The 14,585-nt window shown below is 37.4% G+C and overlaps 1 protein-coding gene across 2 annotated transcripts in view; it reads right to left on the bottom strand.

Moving 5' to 3' along the window:
* The window catches only part of LOC129776503 (tRNA-dihydrouridine(16/17) synthase [NAD(P)(+)]-like), a 258,069-nt gene that overhangs the window by 225,314 nt on the left and 18,170 nt on the right, over positions 1-14,585 (bottom strand). For both annotated transcript variants that reach the window (XM_055782183.1, XM_055782184.1), the window contains exon 2: positions 6,619-6,661. The gene's annotated coding sequence lies outside the window, so the exon portion shown is untranslated. The remainder of the gene's footprint in view (positions 1-6,618; positions 6,662-14,585) is intronic.

The following is a 14,585-nucleotide window of genomic DNA, read 5'->3' on the forward strand; positions in this document are numbered from 1 at the left end:
TCCGTAAAGATGTCATCGTTGCTGAAAAATAATCTGCCAATTCCCTTTGGAATTGAAAATTACATTCAAGCGAAAGAGTTTACTTCAATGTTTTCTATTCATATAATACTGAGATCAAATGCATTTCGTATTGTGATTTTTCTATCAAAGGCAATTAACAGGAAAGCTTCTGAAGATTATTCTTCCCCATCAGTAGAATATTTTCATATCCAATATTGGATGCATAAAACCTTGTGCCTCCAACGTAACGCTCTCGTTTTCGAAGTCCCTCTTCATCTACATTCTCTTTCATTAATAACTCAGCAGTAACATCATTTCCAGATGTGTTCGACGATATGAAGTGTGAAAGGTGACCTCGTTTATCAAACTACATGGCAAAACTGGAGCTAAATCTGTCTGAAAGGCCGTGGTTATCGAAAGAGAATTTCGATGAAGAGAATAGAGCCAAGAAGATAGACCCTTTTGACATGTTGATCTAGAAATGATCACTAAATCAACGACAGATACAACACACTTCCTGTTTTTTTTTTGTTAAATATTATTAAGGATCGTCCCTTCTGATATTTTTAAGGAACGTATCGAAATTTGAGTAAAAATTCTTCAGTTGAATATTGTGATGGGCTAAAAAAAGGCGGATCATTAACGTGGTTTGATCTTCTATGAAACATGAAACAAAATCGCAGATGACATTTTTCATGCACTCGCCCGTTGCATTGAGGTGTGAATATTCATTTTCATTATTACATTATTTTTGATGCAAAAACAGCAGTAAATGATTCTTAGTACTACGTTACCCTTTGCTTTCCATCAACACGAATGAACAGTCAAAAGTGCAACGAAGTACTTCAGAACCATTTACTGCTGTTATTGCATGCAAAACTATTTGATAATTGGGTATTTTGGCATCAATTCATAAAATCTGGAAGGTCATGGTTTAATGAATAGGGGCTTCAGATTCCGGACTGGTCAGCTTGTTTACCCAATCAAAACCAATGTATTTAAAACTATTTCATAAAAATATAACATTTTCTGAACTGGTATCGTCAACGTCAAAAATATATATACAGCCATTCCATGCCAAACCAATATAATTGTTCTCAGATTTCCGTGAAAGGTGGTAAATCTGTTCTTTATCCCACAATATTAGATCTGTATTTTTTATTTTTTTGTTTGGGTGCATTTTCCAAAAATGACTTTTTCCAAACATTCATAACTTTTGAACTACTGAACCGATTCAGATCAGCGACCTATCAAATTAAAGAAAATTATGTGGTCTTTTTTGTAATAATAGTACAATTGCAGAAAATTTGAATTTTGTTTTCGTTATTATTGATTGTATTTTTGTATAGTTTTCATGGTCTTGGGATCTAGGGCGCTATATTTTTTATATTTCTTCTTGAAAGCTGACAATTTTAACACAACATATCTTGGAATCAGAGAGGCGTTTTTTTTTGTTTTTGAGTTATGATTTTTCAAAGTTAACCGATGGTCCGAAAAATCATTTTTTCCCTTTTTTTCCTCTCTCTTTAAAAATTGTTTACTTTTGAACTACTGAGCCGATTCATATGTTCGAATCATCAAATTAAAGCCAATTAGATATTCTTCTTTGAAAAAATATCACACTCACGAAAAAAACTGAATACCAGTTAGATCTAGTCTAACCGCATAGAAATATTGAACGAAGACTAAAAACATGATTACTTTGAAAAATATAACTCAAAAACGAAAGAAAAAAACACCTATCTGATTTTGGGATATGTGATGTAAAAAATACTCAGCTTTCAAGAAAAATATATAAAAAAACATTGCGCCCTTGGTCCCGAGACCATGAAAACTATAAAAAACAAATACACAATAACAATAATAACAAATTCAAGAAGACCAGAATTGTTTTCAATTTGGTATGTCGATTGTTAGAATCGGTCGAGTAATTCAAAAGTTATGATTTTTTAATGATGGAAAAAAATATTTTTCGGACCGTCGGTTAACTTTGAAAAATCATAACTCAAAAACGAAAAAAAACGCCTCTCCGATTTCAAAATATATTAGGTAAAAAATCCTCAGCTTTCAGGAAAAAATAAAAAAAATAGAACTCCCTTGGCCAGGAAAACCAAAAAAAAAACAAATACAATCGATAACAACGAAAACAAAGTTCAAATTTTCTGCAAATGTAGTTTTTTTTACAAAAAAGATCAAATTGATATGTCGACCTTCTGAATCGGTTCAGTAGTTCAAGTGTTATAAATTATAAAAAAAATGATTTTTCGGACCTCTAAAAAAAAATTTTTTTTTTATCTGTATATTTTCAACTCATTTTGCTGGTTCGTCACTTTTTACTTCCATTTTTTTGGAAGAATGTCGGGAGTGAGAATTGAACTCGTGACCTTTAGCGTGAGAGGCATGGATGTTACCACTACGCCAAATCGCTTCCCTTCCTCTCTAAAATGAAAACGGGCACCCTAACAAAAAAAAAAACGGATCTAATGTTTTGCGATAAACAGATCGAAAAGGATAGAGTTTCACGTTTACGCTCTCCTTTTTACGCTTACACTTTCCAACTTCATTTTATAATGAGGTGTAATATTATCAGGTATTTATGCAATAACACCAGTGGCCTGCGTTGCCAATGTTCCATTTTAAACTGGATTCTTCCAGTTTTTTCTCGATCCAGTTGAACAGTTAAATTCTCAAATCTTTCAGTTTTTTCAAATATTTTTCATAAAGCAGTTTTTATAAATTTGTGCTTCAATTTTACCCCTTTTCATGTAAAGTTCACATGATCATCGAGTCAATGCTTCAAACTCTCCTTTTTTATTGATTTATTTTTTCATTTTCGTCAAACAAATGTAGACTAAGGATTGTTTCAAGCATCAAAATAAAATTGAAAACGTTCAGAAAGTGTTTACAAAAGTGAATTTTATTAAAGAGTATTATGTTTACATAGCAATGAAATGAAAAAATCAATCTTATTGTTGATTTCTAAAAATAATTATCGAACCTTAGATTTAACTCCACTCATCAAATTCTGCACAGTAGACTTTTTGCACTTTCTGGACGCTGCAGACTAATTTTTTTTTAACTCTGACATATTTTAAGACAGTGTACCTTCCTTCTTGAACTTGGCCTAGACAATTGCCCAGTAACGTTTAATTGGCCGCAGTTAGGTGGGTTGAGATCATTTTCGACTAACATGATGTTGTTTTCCAAAAATCATTGTAGAGTAGACTTGGCACAATGTAAATCCGGCCAGCATAGAGGAGGAACCTCGTGATTTCTATAAAGTGGAAGCAAACTCTTCTTCAAGAATTCTTCCACATAAATTTTAGCATTTACAGGGTTTTCCATTTCGGGCTTCCGAAAGTATACAACCCTGCGCTGACAACCGTTTGACATAGCTGTCAACCAAAGCGTCATATCGTTAGTTTAATGTCTGCCATTTTACAATATGGATCGTTTTAGTATCGCACAAAATGTTTTTCGAGCATTACGGACGGATTTTGGTCGTCATGGACGGCCTACAGAGCACACAATCGCTAATGTAGTGCGTAAATTCGAACAAACTGGATCCGTAGCGGATATTGTGAAACCTGTGCATCATCGTAATGTGCGTTCGGCCGAAAATATTGCTGCTGTTGCTGCCAGTGTGGAGGATGACCCGAATGTTTCGATTCCACGGCGTGCTCAGCAATTGGGCTTGTCAAACACATCATTGTGGCGAATTTTGCATTTGGACCAAGTCCAACTGATACAAAAATTAGAGCGTGGTGACCATGGAATGCGTCGGGCATACGAACGACAGCAGCAAAATGCTGAATTTTCGCATCAAATTTTCTTCGACGATGAGGCACATTTCGAGCTCGGTGGCTATGTGAACACCCAAAACTTCCTTATATGGGGCTCAGAAAATCTACACGTGATTGTTGAGAGGCCATTGCATCCGCCAAAAGTCACTGTTTGGTGCGCATTATGATCTGGTGGAGTCATCGGGCCGATTTCTTTGAAAACGAGGACGGCGAGACGGTAACTGTGAATGGAGAGCGCTATGGCCGCATGTTAACCGATTTTTTTTTGCCACAAATTGTAGATATGGATACGGATGACATGTGGTTTCAGCAGGACGGCGCCACGTGCCACACAACACGACCGAACATGGCCATATTGCGAACGAAATTAGAGGGACGCATAATTTCGCGTTTTGGTGATGCCAATTGGCCGTCCAGATCATGCGATTTGAACCCGCTAGACTTTTTTTTGTGGGGTTATGCGAAAGACCGTGCCAACTCTCCGCAAACTCTTGAACATTTGAAAGACAACATTCGTGAAGTTATGACCGAGATACCGCCCCATATGTGCCGAAAAGTCATCGAAAATTACCTGTTCCGGATCAAGGGGTGCGAGGAAGCCCTAGGTGGACATTTGAATTATGTTGTATTTCACACATAATGGCATAAACCAAACTTTAATTTGAAATAAAAGTTTCATCGAAATTCGAATTCTAAGTGTGTTTTATTTCAATTTACTTTCGGAATTTAAAGTTGGAAAACCCTGTATAATCCCTTTTGTGAAAAAAGTTGACGATCGCATGCCACACGTGCTTGCCAATCGAGCTTTTTTTTGGCCGAATTTTTGGCCACATTTGCATCGAGATGCTGGGGAGCTATTGTTTTTGAGCTTAGACTTTACGTAATTAAGGAATTTCTTCGGACATGATTTGACTCCAGTTTAGATCTTTCCAATATACCCTACGTGTGCACTTTTCATGGTAAAATTTAGTTCTTGAGAAATATTCTGATATTCCAGAAAATTTTAATGACTTCGTATTTTTTGGGTGCTTTGTGTTTTATATTCTTTAAATTTCTTATTCGAGCGTTAAACCAAATAGGATATTTTCTGGTTGAATTTCTTCGTCTTCTTTTCTACGGCACAAATTCTGATATTATGTTATTCAGAATTCCGTAAAGAATATGTACTGATAAGTTGACATCTCCTGCGCTGTTTAATAAAGTTTGCCATTCTATGGCTTGTAGGCTATATGGGCAATTAACTGTTATGTATAAAGATTGAGTGTTCAATTGCTGTGTGGAAGTTTTCATTTTTCTAAAGGGGAGTCATGGACTCATTGACACAAAAGTCGTCGGTGATGTTAGTGAATAATAGGTCTAAATAAAAATTTTGGGAATTTTTCACGTGATTTATTTGATCAAACCGAGATGTGCAATTCCGTCAAATATATAATGGAGGGTTTTATTTTCCCCGACAACTGGAAGTAGAATGCATTCATTATCGTTGTCGGGAATGAAGTCTACTTTATTTTGATTGAAGTCGCCATAGCTATGTAATCTCACTTCTGGTGCTAGTTTGTACTTTTTTGTGCAATTAACGTTTTCTATTATTCTATTATTATCACTTCTTTTATTTCTTTTTATTGTAGGCAACTTCTATAGTTTCGTATTAATTTGAGAAATATTTTATATAATACATAATTCAGTATAGTAAGCGTTTTTCTGTTTTTTATGTACTCCAACTCATTAGTACACGAGTCCACGTGTGTCCGCTATTAACAGACCACCCTGAAACTAACTGCAACATTCATGGAACTCACCAAAACACACGATGCTTACGCTGCAACGCGCATGCTCATGTCTCGTTTGTTCCCTACAAGCCTAAACAAAATTACTACGTCAGAGCCGGAAATACTACTTGTCGCTCCTATGGAGACACCCACTAACATAACTCTCCCTGCGTCCCCTCCCCAAGAGTCTGCGTTCGTGTCTGGCCTTTCCTCCGCGCGTTGCAATATATTGTTTGGGCTTGTAAACAACCGCCTGTCAATCTTCGTTTCTACGTTACACATCAATCATTGGCGATGTAATCAACGCGTCAAGCAATTAGTCGAAACGAAATCGGTCAAAGTACCGTAGAAACAGGCAGAGAAAAACCTGAGTGAAGACCTCATTAATGTATCTACCATCGGTCAGAAAATAATGCCCTCATTTTTTTCGCGGGCATAACAACGGTTTTACCTCGCCTCTGTTTCTTCTCGTAGTGCAGACCGGTGGAAAACTTTCTTGTAAGCGCATAAATCCTGCACCAGGATAGCAGACCAACAGAAGCATCGGATGAAAGGCACCCCTAGGGTGCGCTTCGTAAAATTGATTACTTACACACAGACATTCTTTTATATTAGACCCCAAATTTATGTGCCATTGCAAAGTTCAGTTGTTTGGGAGAGAACGGCGAAGTAAACTCACCAACAAAAGGTGTTGAACAAACGGTAGTTGATTATTCGACTGAGGGTGGATTGTATTTCTCAACAGTACCGAGAAATTCATCTTATGAAAATAATTATTTCGATTCTTCAAAGCACAACAAAGAAGAACACCGAATGCTAACAAGATCTCTTTGAGTTTCATAAATGATTCGTGCTCAAGAAGAACTATTCAAAGTGCAAGTAACCGAATTATGAACAATGACAATGGTTCGCTAATACTCAGCACCATTCAATGGTTTTTTTTGCATTTTAACTGGTTTGAATTTTGACGGCAGTATGAAAGCTGGTAATATCATTGGCTCGTTGAAGTCCATAATGCGAGAAAGTAATATAATAAAAGTACTTACTGCGAAATTCAGCCAATGAATCCTCCCAACACAAATTACAATCCTGAAAGATAAAAAGGGAAAAATGAAATTAAACTAACGTGACACACAGTTGCGGCGGAACGCACACGACGAAAACCATTCGCCGCCACAAACCACCCCTATGAGATCGGCCATGATAACTTGAAACAATAGCAATAATCCTCACCAACCATACCAAATAATAACGTCGTCGTCGTCCTAAAACCAGGCCTAGGAATGTTTTCCAACTGCTGAAGTTAGCCCATTAAGCGCTAGTTTATCTCATGCGTCATTCGATAAATTATGCCGCTATTCAGCGGCAGAATATTCACTCTCATCGTACTCGTAGCGATCGGTCCCACTCGCTTTAGTCGAAATCTACAGCTCCTCCAGCTTTACGGATAATTGCCCACCACCGGGAGGAAGTTTTAGTTCGTAAATTTCACCCTGAAAGCGCCAATCCGACAGCGAAACCAGACGAATACACCCGGCCACGGCTAGGAACGGAACGGTGAGCAACAACACAACAGCCGGCTATTCAATTCCACTTGAGTCCTTTTTCGACACAATATGTTGGGATGTAGGCTTAGACAATGCATTGAGCTAGGGAAAATTCATACACAGCCTCCCAACCAAAAACAAAAACAATTCAACTATGTGTGGAATGGGGGAGTGGGAAAGGAGGATGAGTGCCAAATGCTGGAAAAGCAGTTCCATTTGTATGTGCAATGCATGCTCGGAAAAGTGCGAAAATTGATCTAGTCTCCAAAGCCAATTCAGTGTCGTACCGAACATCGTAGCAAACGGTGTTGTTTGGGGGCGAGAGGACGGGTGGATGTTATATGATACGGCCTCTTTCTCTCTCGGCTTCGTCTTTAATCCAATGTTAGCCAGCGGAAGGAAAGCTGAGCGCCCAATCCCGGAAGAATCAATACCAGTTGAATAATAATTGCATGAAATGCAGTTGTGTTGCGTCAGTTAATTGTGAATCGTAACAGGAATAATCCGGATTGGGTCATTATTCGAAGCTCGAATATTACGCGAACACGTCTTCGGCACGATTATTTGACTTTGCATTGAAGAAGTTTATTTATATAAATTGTATTCAATTCAAATTAGTTATGTAAATACAAGCTGACCCGGCAAACTTCGTCCCGCCCAAAATTTGTTTTTTGTTATCAATACCTTCAAACATTCACGTTTTCTTACTATGAGCAATTTCATGGCACCAATCGTAGAACTGTTCATTGATTGATCTTCTAATCGACCCCATTGAATGTACCTTTTACTTTTAAATCGGACAACTCCTTCCTCGAGTTCTGCTCTTATCAACACATTGGACGATACTTTTTTATTGGTATAGATAGAAGAAGATATAGGAGTGCGTTTCACAGACCCCCCCTTCGCCTTAGAGAAGGGAGTGGAGTGTTCAATCACTATAGAAACATTTGCTGTACCCTAAAATCTCCATATGCCTAATTTGGTTCAAATTGCTTGATTAGCTCTCAAGTAATGTAGAAATTTGTGTTTCATTCTCCCCCTCAGAAAGGTAGGAGGAATGTTGAACCACTTTAGAAATGTTTCTTGCCCCCTAAAACCCCCACATGCCAAATTTGATTCAGTTTGCTTGATTAGTTCTTGAAAAAATCATAAAGACCAGGTGATTGGATTTAATTTAATATGTCGAAGCTGGAGCCGATCTGGCGTAGTGGTAACATCCATACCTCTCACGCTGAAGATCACGAGTTCAATTCTCACTCCCAACATTCTTCCAAAATTGGAAGTAAAAAGTGACGAACCAGCCAAAAGTGTTGAAAGTCACTATAATACAGATATAAAAAAAAAATAATATGTCGATCATCTGAATCGATCTAGTAGTTCAAAAGTTAACAGTTTTTGGAAAAAGTCATTTTTGGAAAAAAGAGGAAAAAGTTGATTTCTCGGAAACCCTAAAATGGAAATAGTCATCCTAATGAAAAGATAAAAAATACGGGTCAATTGTTTTGCGATAATGAACAAAACTACCTATTATCACGAAAATCTGATAACCACTATATCGGTTTGGCATGGAATGGCTGTATATATATATATATTAGAGTGGATGTATGCGAAAAAGTGACCTTCGAATTTTCTAAGCAAGCTGGATTAAAAATGTTGATTTCCACGAAAACCCACCCTATGCGAAATATCAGGTCAATCGGACCTCATTTACTAGTGTCGCACAGCCGTCAAAGTTTGAGTTTTTTGAAAACCGAGAAAGCACCCAAAGGAAATCGTGGTACCCAAATAAAATTTTTTGTGACAAATGTCTTAGAATTGCATGAAACGTCGAAATTTATTGTTATTTCGAAAAAAAATTCGTCGAAAATCGACTTTTCAGACAAAAAACGACCAAGTGCAAAATTGCATGTCCCGCGAGGGAGGGGAGTTCTGCTATTTTTAGGCTCATTTAATGTAATGAACCGGGATGCCAAAACATGTGTTAGAAAAAAAAAGTTGGGTGTAGTGTCGCAAAGACGTCAAAATTCGAGTAATTTCACCCAAAAGGTAATAAAATGTAAATGAAATCGAAATATCAAAAATCGACTCTCAGGGGACAAACTCGTTTTTTCCGAAATACGAGGCAGAACTTAGGGTTTGGGGTGCCAATAAAAAATTTTATCTCAATTTTTCATACGAAACTCACTGCAAAATGTTCATTTGCACATTAAGATAACCTATGCAATATTTCTATTTCTATTTATATGAAAAATTTCAGTTCTATTGTTTCAAAATTTCAGCTTCATTTACTACACCCAAAATTAATTTTTAGAATATGTTTTACATCCTGATTTATACCATTAAATGAACTTAAAAATAACAGAAAATGTGCTGGGAAGTATGTGTTAAGCCGTGGTGTGGTTCAGTTGGTCATTCAAAAGCATCAGATGCTCGGCAGCGATGACGCGATGGACACGCTAATCATCCGGAAAGTGACGAAAAACCCACTTGGACCTCTCCAATCGCACCATTCGATGGCGCTTAGTAGACCGGGCTCTGAAGAGCTACTTCGACGGATGATCAGCAACACCAACAAAAAACGACTTCAGTTTGCGAGGGACTATATCAACAAGTTCTGGATTTCTGGGAGCGCGTTCAAATTCGAGTTGTTAAACAATGCGACTCCTAGCGTAACAGAAGAGCGACCAGGAACGGCATCTACAACCGTCTATGAAGCATAGTGGTGGAAGCAACATGGTGCGGGGCTGTTTCTCATGGGCTGAGGTGGGAAACTTAGCCAGGTCAACTATGACTGACGATGGTTACATCGGTTACTTCGAGATCCTCAAACAATCCATACTGAAAATGGGACTACATCTTCCAGAAATATATGAGCCCGAAGCATACTGCCAAGAAAACAGCAAAGAAAGCCGATCGATCCGAATCAAACCAATGGTGTGGCAGTCCTATTGAGAATTTATGGGCGATTCTGGACAACAAGGTGGACAAAACTAACGTCACGAACAAGCAAAACAATTTTGCTGCGTTGAAAAAGGCTGAGCTAGACCCTCAACACCCCCGGAATCCCGTGAAGAGCGTGCCAAAGCATTGTCAGTTGGTAATCGACACAAAAGGGGGTCATATTGACTATTAACTATTTTTATTTTTATTTTTAAATAAACCATAAAGTGGATTTTTTTATGTCAAATCCTAAAGGTGCCCATTTAGGAACAAGTAATTTTTTTGTTTTTCTGAAAAATAAATCAATGATGAGACACATTGCAAATAAATACGCAATCACCCTTTGGCGTGGTACACAAATTACTTTGCCACATACACGGCCCCAGCCGAAAATGATACAGACTCACGTTTTTTTTACTCTCAGAAAATACTTTACACGAATACTTTAAGATCCAACTTCATTTTATAATGAGGCGTAATATTCTCACGCATTTGTACAACAGCACCAGTGGTTATGTGGATAGCGTAGTCGTGTTAAACAGCATTTCATTTCAGCCGGCCTTAGTTCGATCCCTGCTTGAGACATCGTTCTTTTTTTTTTGGTACAGTTCTAAGCTGACGTTCAGTCTGAAAGAAAGAGAAATCTGCTCTCATACATACAAACATTTTAACCCCTTCACGTACAACATCGAGTCTCACACGGTGTAAAATGGTTGTTCCAAAACGAACAGCGCTAGAGGCGAATGAACTGAAAAATTTAAACCCTCTTAAAGCCAAAAAGAAGAAGAAGAAGAAAACGAACAACATCGAGGCTCTCTCGTAGTGCGCCTGCGTATCACAAGGCGCTAATAAGCTCATCGAAGTAATGAAATTACTCGATGCGTGACCCATCGAAGAGCGTTTGCATTTGGTCCACTCTTTTGAAAAGCAAATCGTACGCAAAAGGGTTAAAACTCTTGAAAAATGAACTTTCATTTCATTATTATTAGTTAGAATAAAACAAAATGTAGAACAACAGTGTTAATGTTAATATGTTTGAACAAAAACAGAGAAACTATTCATTCACTTTACATATACACTTTTCCTTTTATCCATACATAACGCAGGAGCCATCTCGTCAAGGATCGGAATTTCCTTTAGATCCATCAAATTATTAACGAATAGATTATTGGTTATGATTATGATTAATGAGATTAATGAAGTTTTGCAAACATATCCAAAATCAATATGCAACAAATAACCTAACGTTATCCTACGTCATATGCCGTCGTGTCTCGGACACAATCTTCCTGTAACTTTTTTTAGATAAACAATTGAATAATTGAAAAGTGTCAAGTATTATCTCAACGTGCTAAATCCCACATTTCTATTGGCCTAATTTGTGCTCCTCAAATTGTACCGACCATGAAGGTTAACTAGAGTAACAGCGAAATACAATTTAAAAACATCAATACAAGAAAACAAATAAAATTTTTCGAATGATTCTAAACCCTCCCAGTACACGAAATACGGAGTAGCAATTGTTCGCTATAGTGAAGATGCACTATTTATAATCTAACCTAGTACAGTGATATGATATCTATGTCTATAAAAAAGGATTTCTGCCTGTCTGTCTGTCTGTCTGATTCTTATGATTCTTATGGATTCTGCCATACAAATGAAACACAAATTTCTGCATTACTCGAAAACTAATCAGGAGAATACCAAATTTGGCATGCGAAGGTTTTAGGGGACACAAAACGTTTCTATGGCGAATAGATACTCCTCCCGTCTCTCTGAGGGGGGAGGGGGGCTGCCATACAAATGAAGCATACATTTCCGCATAATTCAAGAACTAATCAAGCAAACGGAACTAAATTTGGCATGTGGAGGTTTTATGGAGAAGAAACATTTCTAAGGTGGCTTGACACTCCTCCCCCCTCTCTAAGGGGGTTTCCCATACAAATGAAACACAAATTTCTGCATAACTCGAGACCTAATCGAGCAAACGAAACCAAATTTGGCATGTGGAGGTTTCAGGATGCAATAAATATTTCTATGGTTTCTATGTTTCGACACTCCTCCGCCCTCTCTTAGGGTGGGCTGTCATACAAATGAAACACAAATTTCTGCATAACTCGAAAACTAATCAAGCAAATGGAGCCAAATTTGGCATGTGAATATTTTAGGGTGCACGAAACGCTTCTATGGTGAATAGACACTCATCCCCCCTCTCAAAGAGGAGAAGAGAGGAGGAGTCTGTCATTATTCTATCATATTTTCTGTATCAAACATTTATTCCATGTAACGGAAGAACATGTTATTTGTAAGTGGTTGAAAAATCTTGAACGAGAATTGTGTCTGAAAATAATTTGATATTATAATGATGAGCTTTGGTAGAAGTACAGTTTGGACTTGATTATCCGGAGTATTGATTTTTTTTCACTCCGAATAATCGAATCCTCTGGATAATCGAGTCATAAAAAAACGAATTTTCTCTCGGTAAACGTAATATAATTATGATTTGCACTTATTTATTGACTGGTTTTATTTAGGTTGACCCGTTCGTATGTTTGTGACTTTGTAACTTTGTAACTTTGTGAGTAGTGCTTTACCACATTAATAGAAATTTCACCCCTTTCCTATTGACCGTTTGATCTGAAATTTGGAACACATCTTTATCTCTGCGTATTCCATGATCTTGAAAATCCAAGATGGCGGCCGCTACAAAATGGCGGATTATGTATATATTTTCTCATAATCCCATCAATGTAGGTATCGATTGAAAGGGCTTGACCAGTAGAACACATTTATTTATGGAAAATGTAAATCAAAGATGGCTACCGCAACAAATTTTTTTTTTCCAAAATATATATTTTTATCAAGGCTCATATGGCGTTAGCCTGACGGGGCCGGAGCTCAATATTTTGACAATTTTTCTTATTATCAATGTTAGTAATATTTAACCGATTACTCGCGGTCGGCTCGAGGTTAGTATTACAAGTGTTCTCGTAATTGGGATGTTGCTGTCTCCAATGCTCTGTACGTGTGCCCGACACGGGATACTTCCTATTGGGATGCAGCTGACCATTAATCAGCAACGCCCCCTAGTATGTACCCCATATCTAGCGTGGTGCGTCTTCTCGACTCGAAGAATCCAGGATAGAATGGTCACTAGCCGGCGCAATCATCAGCTCGTGTAGAGTTGTCATGAGCGGTACAACCTTTGGCTCTTGTTGGATCATCAATGGACTGCACAACCTCTGGCCCGTGTATCTGTAAAGAGTGTGTGTATGTATTGCCGCGACTAAGTAAAAGTTTATAGATCGGATAGGAGGGATATGAAACAGGGACACAACGAAGGAAACATTATTAAACGTTGACATCGGCGTTTCTGAGGAACAGGTATAGATGAAGCAGAAGATCAGGATCACGGCTACCTAAGATATCCCGGACGGGGATATCCGATTGTCTGCCTTGTGCTCTCAGTGCTCTAGAGAGCTGAGAGCGAGCAGCATGGAACCGGATACACGACCAGACAACATGCTCGATGTCGTGGTAGCCATCGCCACAATCACAAAGATTGTTTGCTGCGAACCCAATGCGATAGAGATGCGCGTTTAGGTTGTAGTGATTGGACATGAGCCGAGATATCAACAAAATGGCGGATTACATATTTTCCTGTTCCTGTTGACTGGTTGATCTGAAATTTGGAAGATACCTTTAATTCTACTGTCATTATAAAACTACGTATTCCATGATCTTGAAAAATTCAATTTGGCCATCGTCAAAAATGGCTGAATGATTTGACTTGGAGAATACGAAATAAAATGAATAAATTCAAAAATGTTGCCGCCACTAAATGGTCGACAATGTATTTTTTGCAATCCCCTCAATATCGGTATCAAATGAAATGATTTGAATAATAGAATACAGTACATCATAAAAATATTCCGATGAAAGTTATGTAAGAAATAAACGTTGGATTTCCATTATCCACAGTCAGTTGTTTCATCATATACCCCAAGATTTTATTTTAGTCTCATCATTGCCCTAGATTAATGAAGGAACGGATGTGATAACTACTAACTGCTACTTGTCTAATTATTTTCAAGCTTTTAGCATATTAAACCGTTTAACTTAATAAGTTTTATTTAATTATTGTATTTTCTAATTTTTAGTAAATTATCTGTATCATCAGTAAACGGCTCTACATTAAAACCATTAAAAAAAAAATTTTATTTTTATTTCTTACCTAACTTTTTTCGGAATGTTTTGATGATGCACTGCATTCTATTAGTCAAATCATTTTATTTGATACCAATATTGAGGAGATTGCAAAAAATACATCGACCATATTGTGGCGGCGACTTTTTCGAATTTATGTTGTTCATAGTGTAGTGTATTCTCCTAGTCAAGCCATTCAGCCATTTTTTAGCGGTGGCCAAATTGAATTTTTCAAGATCATGGAATAGGTAGTTTTATAATGACAGTAGAATTAAATGTATGTTCCAAATTTCCGGTCAATCAGTCAACAGGAACGAGGT

This window comes from Toxorhynchites rutilus, chromosome 3, assembly GCF_029784135.1.
Source record: "Toxorhynchites rutilus septentrionalis strain SRP chromosome 3, ASM2978413v1, whole genome shotgun sequence".
Taxonomy (NCBI): Eukaryota; Metazoa; Arthropoda; class Insecta; order Diptera; family Culicidae; genus Toxorhynchites; species Toxorhynchites rutilus.